The sequence below is a fragment of the Bubalus kerabau genome, chromosome 17, assembly GCF_029407905.1.
Source record: "Bubalus kerabau isolate K-KA32 ecotype Philippines breed swamp buffalo chromosome 17, PCC_UOA_SB_1v2, whole genome shotgun sequence".
In the NCBI taxonomy this organism is placed as follows: domain Eukaryota; kingdom Metazoa; phylum Chordata; class Mammalia; order Artiodactyla; family Bovidae; genus Bubalus; species Bubalus kerabau.
Window position 1 is genome coordinate 30,021,738 of NC_073640.1, and position 13,496 is coordinate 30,035,233.

Consider the following 13,496-nt stretch of genomic DNA (forward strand, 5'->3'; position numbering starts at 1 on the left):
GCAGACACAAGCATATTCAGAGGCTCTTTCTTTCCTCCCTCCCTCCCTTCCTTCCTCTTTCAAAACTGTAAAGCTGTATTAGCAATTGATGTGATTGTTTATGTAGAAAAATCCATGGCATTTACAGAAGAAACCTTAGACAAGTGAGTTTAGCATAGTTCTAATGTATGCACTAAAGATACAAAAATCATGATCCTATTTTTGTAGAGAAAGTGTTCATTTCAGTTCAGTCACTCAGTCGTGTCCGACTCTTTGTGACCCCATGAATCGCAGCACGCCAGGCCTCCCTGTCCATCACCAACTCCCAGAGATCACTCAGACTTACATCCATCAATTCAGTGATGCCATCCAGCCATCTCATCCTCTGGCGTCCCCTTCTCCTCCTGCCCCCAATCCCTCCCAGCATCACAGTCTTTTCCAATGAGTCAACTCTTTACATGAGGTGGCCAAAGTACTGGAGTTTCAGCTTTAGCATCATTCCTTCCAAAGAAATCCCAGGGCTGATCTCCTTCAGAATGGACTGGTTGGATCTCCTTGCAGTCCAAGGGACTCTCAAGAGTCTTTTCCAACACCACAGTTCAAAAGCATCAATTCTTCGGTGCTCAACCTTCTTCACAGTCCAACTCTCACATCCATACATGACCACAGGAAAAAACCATAGCCTTGACTAGACGGACCTTTGTTGGCTAAGTGATGTCTCTGCTTTTGAATATGCTATCTAGGTTGGTCATAACTTTCCTTCCAAGGAGTAAGTGTCTTTTAATTTCATGGCTGCAGTCACCATCTGTAGAGATTTTGGAGCCCAGAAAAATAAAGTCTGACACTGTTTCCACTGTTTCCCCATCTATTTCCCATGAAGTGATGGGACCGGATGCCATGATCTTCGTTTTCTGAATGTTGAGCTTTAAGCCAACTTTTTCACTCTCCACTTTCACTTTCATCAAGAGGCTTTTTAGTTCCTTTTCACTTTCTGCCATAAGGGTGGTGTCATCTGCATATCTGAGGTGTTTGATGTTTCTCCCGGCAATCTTGATTCCAGCTTGTGTTTCTTCCAGCCCAGCGTTTCTCATGATGTACTCTGCATATAAGTTAAATAAGCAGGGTGACAATATACAGCCTTGACGAACTCGTTTTCCTATTTGGAATCAGTCAAAAAACTAGAAAAACATGGTTCTCTATGAGTGACTTTTGTTTCTTTCTTTTTAAAATTTTATTCTTTGTCTATCTGTATTTTTCAACGCATCTTTCTCTAGTCACCATTCTTAACACTCAGTGGGACTTTTCAATCAGAATATTGTAGGATTTTTTAGAAACTGAGGTTCAGTTGGCATATAATATGTTAGTTTCAGGTATACAACATAATGAATCAGTATTTGTCTATAGTTGACCTTTGAACAACGTGGGTTTGAACTGTATTGGTTCATTTATATGCATTTTTTTTCCAATAAATACAATACAGCATTGTATTGTATTTTTCCAAATTGGCAACTGAGCTTGATTGAATACATGGGTATGGAACTGAGGATACAGAGGACAAAGTGTAAAGTTATACTTGGATTTTCTACTGTGAAGAAAGGTTGATGTTCAGAATCTCTGAGTTATTCAAGGGTCAACTGTACAGTGCAAAATGGTCTAGTTAACATAATCATCATATACAGTTACAAAAGAAGATTTTTTTCTTGTGATGAGGACATTTAAGACCTACTCTCTTAGCAACTTTCATATCCTTTCTCCTGTGGATCTTCCTGGGTCTCCTGCATTACAGGAAAGATTGAGGTGGCTGAATCTTTACTGTCTGAGCCACCAGGGATGCCCACAATGTTCTTAGCAACTTTCAAACTTATTATTATTAACTACAGCCACCATTCTGTACACTACCTCCTGTTAAGAGGTACTTTTTTGGGGAAGAAAGGGAGATTAGCTTTATTTATTTGCTTCTTTAACTTCTATTGGAGTATAGTTGATTTATCATGTGTTAGCTTCTGCTCTACAGAAAAGTGAATCAATTATACGTATAAATATATCTATTCTTTTTTTTTTTTTAGGTTCTTTCCCCATATAGGTCATTACAGAGTATTTTTTAAATGACCACTTTGATTTTCTAAAATTTATGTATTTTTGCCTATGTGGGGTCTCTTTTGCTGCGCATGCATTCTCTAGTTGCGGAGAGTGGAGGCTGCTCTCTAGTTGTGGTGCTCAGTCTTCTCATTGCAGGGGCTTCTTTTGTTGCGGAGCACAAGCTCCAGAGCACTCGGGCTTCAGTAGTTGTGGTGCATGGGCTTAGTTGCTCTGTGGCATGTAGGATCTTCCCAGATCAGGGATAGAACCCATGTCTCCTGCATTGGCAGGTGATTCTTTACCACTGGGCCACCAGGAAATCCCCAATACATAGTATTGAGTAGAGTTCTCTGTGATATACAGTAGGTCCTTTTAGTTATCTTTTATTTAGTAGTCTGTCTTTGTCAGAGGGGTCCTTTAGTTAGGATGTTGGATAATAACAAGCTGAGCCTAAAGGATGAAAAGAAGACGGCTCTACAGAGATTAGCATGTTCATCAGCAAGGACTGCTATAACAAAGTACCACAAACTGAGTGACTTAGAACAACAGAAATGTATTATTTCACTGTCCTGAATTCCAGAAGCCTAAAACCAGAATGTCGGCTTTCTGAAGGCACCAGGGAAGGATTTGCTTTAGGCTTCCTAGCTTCCTCAGGCATTCCTTGGCTTGTAAAGCGCCATCTTCTCTGTCTCTTCACATCATTCCTCTCTGTGTGTGTGTCTGTCTCTGTGTCCAAATTTATCTTTTTTTTCCCTAAGGACATTTGTTGTATTGGATTCAGATCAGATCAGTCGCTCAGTTGTGTCCGACTCTTTGCGACCCCATGAATCACAGCACGCCAGGCCTCCCCGTCCATCACCAACTCCCGGAGTTCACTCAGACTCACGTCCATTGAGTCAGTGATGCCATCCAGCCATCTCATCCTCTGTTGTCCCCTTCTCCTCCTGCCCCCAATCCCTCCCAGCATCAGAGTCTTTTCCAATGAGTCAACTCTTCACATGAGGTGGCCAAAGTACTGGAGTTTCAGCTTTAGCACCATTCCTTCCAAAGAAATCCCAGGGCTGATCTCCTTCAGAATGGACTGGTTGGATCTCCTTGCAGTCCAAGGGACTCTCAAGAGTCTTCTCCAACACCACAGTTCAAAAGCATCAATTCTTTGGTGCTCAGCCTTCTTCACAGTCCAACTCTCACATCCATATATGACCACAGGAAAAACCATAGCCTTGACTAGACGAAACTTTGTTGGCAAAGTAATGTCTCTGCCTTTGAATATGCTATCTAGGTTGGTCATAACTTTCCTTCCAAGGAGTAAGTGTCTTTTAATTTCATGGCTGCAGTCACCATCTACAGTGATTTTGGAGCCCAGAAAAATAAAGTCTGACACTGTTTCCACTGTTTCCCCATCTATTTCCCATGAAGTGGTGGGACCAGATGCCATGATCTTTGTTTTCTGAATGTTGAGCTTTAAGCCAACTTTTTCACACTCCACTTTCACTTTCATCAAGAGGCTTTTTAGTTCCTCTTCACTTTCTGCCATAAGGGTGGTGTCATCTGCATATCTGAGGTTATTGATATTTCTCCCGGCAATCTTGATTCCAGCTTGTGTTTTTCCAGCCCAGCGTTTCTCATGATGTACTCTGCATATAAGTTAAATAAGCAGGGTAACAATATACAGCCTTGACGAACTCCTTTTCCTATTTGGAACCAGTCTGTTGTTCCATGTCCAGTTCTAACTGTTGCTTCCTGACCTGCATACAAATTTCTCAAGAGGCAGATCAGGTGGTCTGGTATTCCCATCTCTTGAAGAATTTTCTAGAGTTTATTGTGATCCACATAGTCAAAGGCTTTGGCATAGTCAATAAAGCAGAAATAGATATTTTTCTTGAACTCTCTTGCTTTTTCTATGATCCAGTGGATATTGGCAATTTTATCTCTGGTTCCTCTGCCTTTTCTAAAACCAGCTTGAACATCAGGAAGTTCACGGTTCACATATTGCTGAAGCCTGGCTTGGAGAATTTTGAGTATTACTTCACTAGCGTGTGAGATGAGTGCAATTGTGCAGTAGTTTGAGCATTCTTTGGCATTGCCTTTCTTTGGGATTGGAATGAAAACTGACCTTTTCCAGGAGCTGACTGTGGCTCAGACCATGAACTCCTTATTGCCAAATTCAGACTGAAATTGAAGAAAGTAGGGAAAACCACTAGACCATTCAGGTATGACCTAAACCAAATCCCTTATGATTATACAGTGGAAGTGAGAAATAGATTTAAGGGCCTAGATCTGATAGAGTGCCTGATGAACTATGGAATGAGGTTCATGACATTGTACAGGAGACAGGGATCAAGACCATTCCCATAGAAAAGAAATGCAAAAAAGCAAAATGGCTGTCTGGGGAGGCCTTACAAAGAGCTGTGAAAAGAAGAAAAGCGAAAAGCAAAGGAAAAAAGGAAAGATATAAACATCTGAATGCAGAGTTCCAAAGAATAGCAAGAAGAGATAAGAAAGGCTTCTTCAGCAATCAATGCAAAGAAATAGAGGAAAACAACAGAATGGGAAAGACTAGGGATCTCTTCAAGAAAATCAGAGATACCAAAGGAACATTTCATGCAAAGATGGGCTCGATAAAGGACAGAAATGGTATGGACCTAACAGAAGTAGAAGATATTAAGAAGAGATGGCAAGAATACACAGAAGAACTGTACAAAAAAGATCTTCATGACTCAGATAATCATGATGGTGTGATCACTGACCTAGAGCCAGACATCCTGGAATGTGAAGTCCAGTGGGCCTTAGAAAGCATCACTATGAACAAAGCTAGTGGAGGTGATGGAATTCCAGTTGAGCTATTTCAAATCCTAAAAGATGATGCTGTATTGGATTAGGGGCCACCAAATGATCTAATTTTCACTTGATTAACTCCGTAAAGATCCTATTTCCAAATAAAGTCACATTCTGAGATATTGAAGTTTGGACTTCAACACATCTTTTTTAGGGGGCCAGGGAGTGGGCACAAATTAACTCACAGCAGGTTGGATCAATAGTATTCCAGGCAGAAGACCACATGTTCAAGTCCCTGAACTGGAATGGTGGCTGGGGATTTGGAGAATCAAGAAGACTGATGGTCTGAATAGAGCAGGCAGAGTGACAGGGAGAGACCAAGGCGGGGATGCATTGGCAACTACAAAGTCACCAGTATGTATGATTCATTCATTTTTGCTAGTAACACCTGCTGCCATAACTCTAAGGGGATATACAGAGGGATTGCTGAGATAGTTCTGTCTTTTCCTCTCTGTAGTTCATGGAATGCAGCTAAGGAAGAGAGCCCCCCAACTGGTCATGGTAGTTGCCAATTTAGAAGAATTAATTTTTCTTGCAAGTCAGATTGTCACATTTGTGTCCCTGGCTGGACCAGGAACCACAGGAACCATCCGGTGAATCATCTCCAAATAAAACTGTGAAAGACAGCGGGACATGGACTTTGCACCATGTCAGATTCAGATGCCAAGGGGCTGCCTCCAGGGATCACACCTCTCTTCTGACTGCTAGGTTTGCATCAAGAAGGCTGGGTATTTAGTGGAGTGGGAGAGGACACAGAAGAGGTGAAAATGAACATTGTGGAATTATGATCTCACATCAACCAAATTGCTTTGGGTTTAGTGTATTTAAGATATTGGATTTTAGGCCATCTATAGTTTTAGTTTGACCACCCTTATCCCCTGAGCCTTTCATATGGGAAAAAAAAAAAAATTTGCATGAATCTGTATTTATCTTCTAGATGATGTTATTTCTATTTCCTTTACCCAGTCTTAATCTACTGTCAAGTATGGAAGCTTATAGTTTTATTTTATCTCGCACAATTAAGCCCTGGGTCATTCCCTTCTCATTGTAGTGATTAAATGGAACTTATTTTTCATTTTTTTTTCAAATTTCATGTATACATTGTTGCTTTAATCCTTAAACAGCCTTCCAAGATAGGTAGGTTAATTGCATTTTAAAGATAAGGAAGCTGAAGTGTAGAGAATTTCAGTGGTAGTGGCAATATACAAAGTGTTATCAGTGTGAAACTAGGAACAGCCTGCCTGGATTCAAATTCAGACTCTGCCATTAATTGGCTTGTATGACCATAAACTAGTTATGAAACCTCTTTGAGTCTCAGTCTCCTTAACTATAAAATAAAGGTGGTAATAACACTTGACTCACAGAGCTGATATATTTTTTTGCATTTTATTTTTATTGAAGTATAGTTGATGTACAATATTATATAAGTTATGGGTGCACACTATAGTAAGTCACAATTTTAAGAGGTTGTTCTCCATTTATAGTTATTCAAATATCAGCTGTATTCAAATACATTTGTTATTACAAAAATAATGCCATATTATATGCTTATTTTATTTTTAAAAATTAGAGTATACTTGCTTTACAATGTTGTGTTAGTTTCTGCTGTACAGTGAAGTGAATCAGCTGTCTGTATCCATATATCCCCTCGCTCCTCCTCCCACCAAACCCACCCCTCTAGGTCATCACAGAGCACTCAGCTGGGCTCCCTCCGTTAAACATCAACTTCCCACTAGCTATCTCTTTTACACATGGTGGTGTATATATGTCAATGCTTCCCTCTTAATTCATCTCACCTTCTCCTTACCCACTGTGCCCACAAGTCTGTTCTCTATGTCTGTGTCTCTATTCCTGCCCTGAAAATAGGTCTGTCTGTGCATTTTCCTAGATTCCATAAATATGCGCTAATAAGTTGGCTTAAAGCTCAACATTCAGAAAACGAAGATCATGGCATCTGGTCCCATCACTTCATGGGAAATAGATGGGGAAACAGTGGAAACGGTGTCAGACTTTTTGGAGGCTCCAAAATCACTGCAGATGGTGACTGCAGCCATGAAATTAAAAGACGTTTACTCCTTGGAAGGAAAGTTATGACCAACCTAGATAGCATTTCAAAAGCAGAGACGTTACTTTGCCAACAAAGGTCCATCTAGTCAAGGCTATGGTTTTTCCAGTGGTCATGTATGGATGTGAGAGTTGAACTGTGAAGAAAGCTGAGCGCTGAAGAATTGATGCTTTTGAACTGCAGTGTTGGAGAAGACTCTTGAGAGTCCCTTGGACTGCAAGGACATCCAACCAGTCCATTTTGAAGGAGATCAGCCCTGGGATTTCTTTGGAAGGACTGATGCTAAAGCTGAAACTCCAGTACTTTGGCCACCTCATGCGAAGAGTTGACTCACTGGAAAAGACTTTGATGCTGGGAGGGATTGGGGGCAGGAGGAGAAGGGGACAATAGAGGATGAGATGGCTGGATGGCATCACTGACTCGATGGACATGAGTCTAGTGAACTCTGGGAGTTTGTGATGGACAGGGAGGCCTGGCGTGCTGTGATTCATGGGGTTGCAAAGAGTCAGACACGACTGAGCGACTGAACTGAACTGAACTGAACTGATAGCGTATTTGTGTGTCTCTTTCTGACTTACTTCACTCTGTGAGTCTTTGCCAAGTCGCTTCAGTCGTGTCCAACTCTGTGCGACCCCATGGACTGCAGCCTACCAGGCTTCTCCGTCCATGGGATTCTCCAGGCAAGAACACTGGAGTGGGTTGCCATTTCCTTCTCCAATGCATGAAAGTGGAAAGTGAAAGTGAAGTCGTTCAGTCATGTCTGACTCTTAGTGACCCCATGGACTGCAGCCTACCAGGCTCCTCCATCCATGGGATTTTCCATGCAACAGTACTGGAGTGGGGTGCCATTGCCTGTGAGTCTTTAGCTTCATCCATATCACTACAGATGACCCAATTTTGTTCCTTTTGATGGCTGAATAAAATTCCATGATACAAGTATTAAATGAGTAAATATGTCTAAAGGGCTTAGCCTAGTGTCTGGCACATAACATGCACTAACGAGTTGTTCAACACTAGGTGTGAATCTCAGTTGTAGAAATTACTAGCTGTGTGCATCTGGGCAAGTTCTTTCACTTTAGTAAGTCCTCATCTCTAGCATTCCCTCTGCCGGCTACTCTACTGAAATGAAGCGTTGTCTTGATGATTAAGGAAGATATTCCTTGTTGGGTATTTAGCACCATTTCTGACCTAATGCATGTTACATGAGTTAAAGTCTGATAGAGAAATGCTGTACTTGGTTTTGTGAATCAGAGTACAGCATTTGTATTTTACTTTATAGGCATAGAGAAACCTTAGAGGGTTGTAAGTGGAGAAGTGATATGATTATATTTTAAGTTTTTAAAAGGTCACTTTGGCAGCAGTGAGTTAATGGAGATGTTGGGGTGGTGAGGTGCAATGAACAGCCAGGAAGCTATTTCAGGCGTCCACTCAATAATTGTGGTGGCCAGGACTTTGGTAAAGATGGTGGCTAGGAGAAGCAACTTGATTTAGGATCTATTTTTGAGGTAATGGGCTTCCATTGTGGCTCAGCTGGTAAAGAATTCACCTGCAATGTGGGAGACCTGGATTCGATCCCTGGGATTGGAAGATCCTCTGGAGAAGGGAAAGCCTACGCACTCTAGTATTGTGGCCTGGAGAATTCCATGGGGTTGCAAAGTCAGACATGACTGAGTGACTTTCACTTTTGAAGTAATTTTGGTCGTATTTGTTGATGGATTGGATGTGGAAAGTGAAGAAAAGATAAGAAGTTGGTGCTAACGCCTGGAGGATAATGGGGCCATTTATTGGGAAATGTAAGGAGGCGGGGGGTTTGAAGGGGTGACAGCATGGATTCTGTTGGGGCATTTTGACTTTCAGGTTTTATATTTGCTAGGGGATGCTGCCTGATTCTTAAATGAGTGTTTAGTATGCCCCTGTGGGATTTATTTAGACTGTTGTCCCTGCCTCCCAAAAAGTTTTCATTGCTATTAACATTGACAAGGCATATATTGAACTAGTAATAAAATATCAATGTCTGTAGAGGGAGATAGAAAGTCAGCACCCTAACAATAAAGATTTACAGAGCTATGACGGAATATGTGGCTTACATTTCAGCCTCTTCAGAAAGAAATTCCTGACCATTGCCAACATTCGAGCATCTGAAAGTCAGAAGCTCACAAACCATTTGCACCAGGAAGAATGTGATTTTTGAAACGAGTGGCAATAATGAACCATGTCTGCACCAAGAATTTCAAAGCAATTCAGAAGCAAATGTTACCTGGCCATCCATTTTAAAACATGTTATCATAAATCAAGGCTGATAGTATAAAAGAACAGCCTCTTAATGTACACGAGAAGATTCATGGTGATATCTCTTCTGTCTTTGAATCATGGGTAGTTGGTGCAACTGCTGACAGTTAAACAAAGGTAAAGAATGGAAGGGGGGCGGGCAGCGACTGAACCATATGCAACAGTCCTCTCCCCAGGACACTCACCTTGAAGATACAGTAAAACCTACCAAAATTCACCAAAAACTTGGCATTATAAGAGTTCACTTGGAACCAAAGAAAGTGATTAGCATCATATGATACCATCAGGGTGATACCAGGGTTAAGTATGATAGCAAAAGCCATAGTGTTAGCTCAGTGATTAATATTTGTAAAGTCATACTTCAACTTAGGAAATCACCAGAGCTTGGTATTGAATTGTGTCTCCCCACTCCCAAAGAAATATGCTGAAGTCCTATGCCTCCACTACTTCAGAATGTGACCTTATTTGGAGACAGTTCTTTACAGAGGTAGTCAAGGAAAGATGGTGTCACTGGGTGGATAGGTCCTAATACTACATGACTGGTGTTCTTATGGAAAGGAGAATTTTGGATAATGATACACATATAGAGAAGATGATTTAAAGAAATGCAGGGAGAAGATAGACATTTATATGTCAAAGAGAGGGGGACAGATCCTTCTCTCACCATCCTCAGAAGGAATCGGCTCTGCCAACACCCTGATCTTGGACTCCAAACCTCCAGAACCGTGAGGCAAATTCCTGAATCATTGAAGCCACCTAGTCTGAGGTGCTCTGTTATAGCAGCTCCAGTACAGTAATACACCCAAGCCATGGAATCCAGGTTCCAACAATTCTGTTTTAATTTCAGGAGACACATTGCCTTGCCACTGATGCTGGAGCCACATATAGTTTGCCACAACCTATAGGCTTCTCAAACTTTATATGATTCGCTGGGAGATCCTTGCCACTGGAGACTCTAGGTCAGTAGGTTTGGAGTGGTGCCCAAGAATTTGCATTTCTAGCAAGTCTCAGGTACTGCTGTTATTGCCGGTGTACAGTTCACACTTTCAGGAGCCTTGGGTCTAGGACAATGCAAAGGACACAGAAGGCGCTCGTGCATGTGTGCTCAGTCGTGTCCAACTCTTTGTGACCCTGTGGGCTGTAGCCCACCAGGCTTCTCTGTCTGTGGGATTCTCCAGACAAGAACACTGGAGTGGGTTTCCATGCCCTCCTCCAGGGGATCTTCCTGACCTAGGGGACGAACCTGCGTTTCCTGTGTCTCCAGCATTGCAGGCAGATTCTTTACTGTTGAGCCACCAGGGAAGCCTCACGGAAGATGCTCAGTGAAAATCAACTCAGTTAATTTTAGGAACTCTACTTTAGGTTGAGAATCAAATAGACACATGGCCATTCATCTCATGCAGTGATTCTTAATGGGGGCTATGCATGGGATTTACAGAATTCAAATTGCTGGGGAGTGCATTCAGAATCAGAGAAGGCTATGGCAACCCACTCCAGTACTCTTGCCTGGAAAATCCCATGGATGGAGGAGCCTGGTAGGCTGGACTCCATGGGGTCGCTAGGAGTTGGACACGACTGAGTGACTTCACTTTCACTTTTCATGCACTGGAGAAGGAAATGGCAACCCACTCCAGTATTTTTGCCTGGAGAATCCCAGGGATGGGGGAGCCTGGTGGGCTGCCGTCTATGGGGCTGCACAGAGCCAGACATGACTGAAGTGACTTAGCAGCAGCAGCAGCGTTCAGAATATGTGTATTTTGATACCTACTTGGTATCAGAGTGCTGCAGGTATACAAGCAAGGCACCATTTGAAGCAGAGCTTTAACAAACTTACTCTGATGTTGTTGAGAAGGAAAGCATTTCGAAGGATAGAAGTAATTGCCACAGCCAGAGGTCTACAGGTGCAAGTGATCGAAAATGGTGACTGGGTCAGAAAATGCTAATCACCCATGAAGTGGGCTCGCCACGACTCTGACGCCGTGTCTCTGGGTGCACTCTGCGGTAGGTGCATCTTTGCTGAATAGATACAAAGTGAACTTGACGGGAAAGGAGACCTCAGCAGTCTTACAAAGGCAATTTTGCAAGCTGTCTGGCTGTGGAATTAGTGGAATGTTTGCTCAGGAAGAAACAGCTGACGTCAACTTTGCTCTCTTTGTATCTCAAGGGCAGAGTTATCCATACCTCTGGCCTGCACCGACACCCACAGAGGGAAGCATGGCTTCCAGAGGGAAAGGTTAAAGAACAGGTCGGCTGGGCATCCACACTCCCTCCCCTGTTTGTCATCTTTCTGGCAAGGTGAATTCAATGTCCAGTAATTCCTTCTGACTTTCTAAGAGCTACAGGACATACAAGTGTGAGAAAAGTCATCTGGGCTCTAACAGGATTAGCTCAGCTTCATAACCTAAACACTCTGATCAAAGAAAATAAAGAGGAAAGCAATGGGCTTGGGCAAGAAACATAAGGATAATGGAATTTCCATTAAATATCAAGGAGTGTGTGTGTGTTGTCTGACTCACAAAGGCTGTCCTCTTTTCCATTTCAGGGGGCTTGTTCAGTACGAAATGGAAACATGTCTTATCTCAACTTCCCCAAAAAAGCAGTCCCAATGTGGGGCACATAAGCTGCTCTGAAAGCTCTGTTGAATTATTACATCAAGGCCATTCTGAAGAGTATCTTGATAATAACAGAAGCAGCTATTAATTAAGTCAGGCAGAGTAGTGTGGCAGCCTGAGGACCAGATTTGTGGACAGACAGTAGGATCTATCTGCTTCTTGCCTTAGCATCACTTGCTGGGGAGTCTTGAGGAAATCATTTATTTTCCCAGGAACCTTATTTCAGTCTGGGTAAATTGAAGAGATTTGATGAATTTTTCTCCAGTGTTCTGTTGGCTGCCCACCAGTGAGCAGGATGTAATGAGTCAACTTTTAACTGTGTGTATTTTTACATGGATCAGTAAGATATGCCTCTAAGGTTTGGGTCCACCAGTGTTTTGCTTTGCAATTTTAGGTAATACATTGTCTTGCAATGAGTAGTCAGAAAATAAACAGAAAAATACATAGTGATTAAAGGATAGATCATGGAACTTAGAACTGGTATTTGACTCTTGTCTTTGTGATTCATTGTGTGAAACTTGGTAAGTTGCTTAAAAAATTCTCTGGTCTTTGGCTTTTTTTTTTTTTTTTTTTTTGCCTAAAAATGGAGACATTGATAATATATAACCATATATTCAGTTAAGTTTAGTTCAGTCACTCAGTCATGTCCGATTCTTTGTGACCCCATGAATTGCAGCACGCCAGGCCTCCCTGTCCATCACCAACTCCCGGAGTTCACTCAAACTCAAGTCCATCGAGTCGGTGATACCATCCAGCCATCTCATCCTCTGTCGTCCCCTTCTCCTCCTGCCCCCAATCCCTCCCAGCATCAGAGTCTTTTCCAATGAGTCAACTCTTCACATAAGGTGGCCAAAGTACTGGAGCTTCAGCTTTAGCATCAGTCCTTCCAAAGAACACCCAGGACTGATCTCCTTTAGAATGGACTGGTTGGATGTCCTTGCAGTCCAAGGGACTCTCAAGAGTCTTCTCCAACACCACAGTTCAAAAGCATCAATTCTTTGGCACTCAGCTTTCCTCACAGTCCAGCTCTCACATCCATACATGACTACTGGAAAAACCATAGCCCTGACTAGACGGACCTTTGTTGGCAAAGTAATGTCTTTTGAATAAGCTTTTGAATGTGCTATCTAGGTTGGTCATAACTTTCCTTCCAAGGAGTAAATGTCTTTTAATTTCATGGCTGCAGTCACCATCTGCAGTGATTTTGGAGCCCCCCAAAATAAAGTCTGACACTGTTTCCACTGTTTCCCCATCTATTTCCCAATAAGTGATGGGACCAGATGTCATGGTCTTTGTTTTCTGAATGTTGAGCTTTAAGCCAACTTTTTCACTCTCCTCTTTCACCTTCATCAAGAGGCTTTTTAGTTCCTCTTCACTTTCTGCCATAAGGGTGGTGTCATCTGCATATCTGAGGTTATTGATATTTCTCCCGGCAATCTTGATTCCAGCTTGTGCTTCTTCCAGCCCAGTGTTTCTCATGATGTACTCTGCTTGTAAGTTAAATAAGCAGGGTGACAATATACAGCCTTGACGTACTCCTTTTCCTATTTGGAATCAGTCTCTTGTTCCATGTCCAGTTCTAACTGTTGCTTCCTGACCTGCATATAGGTGGTCTGGTATTCCCATCTCTTGAA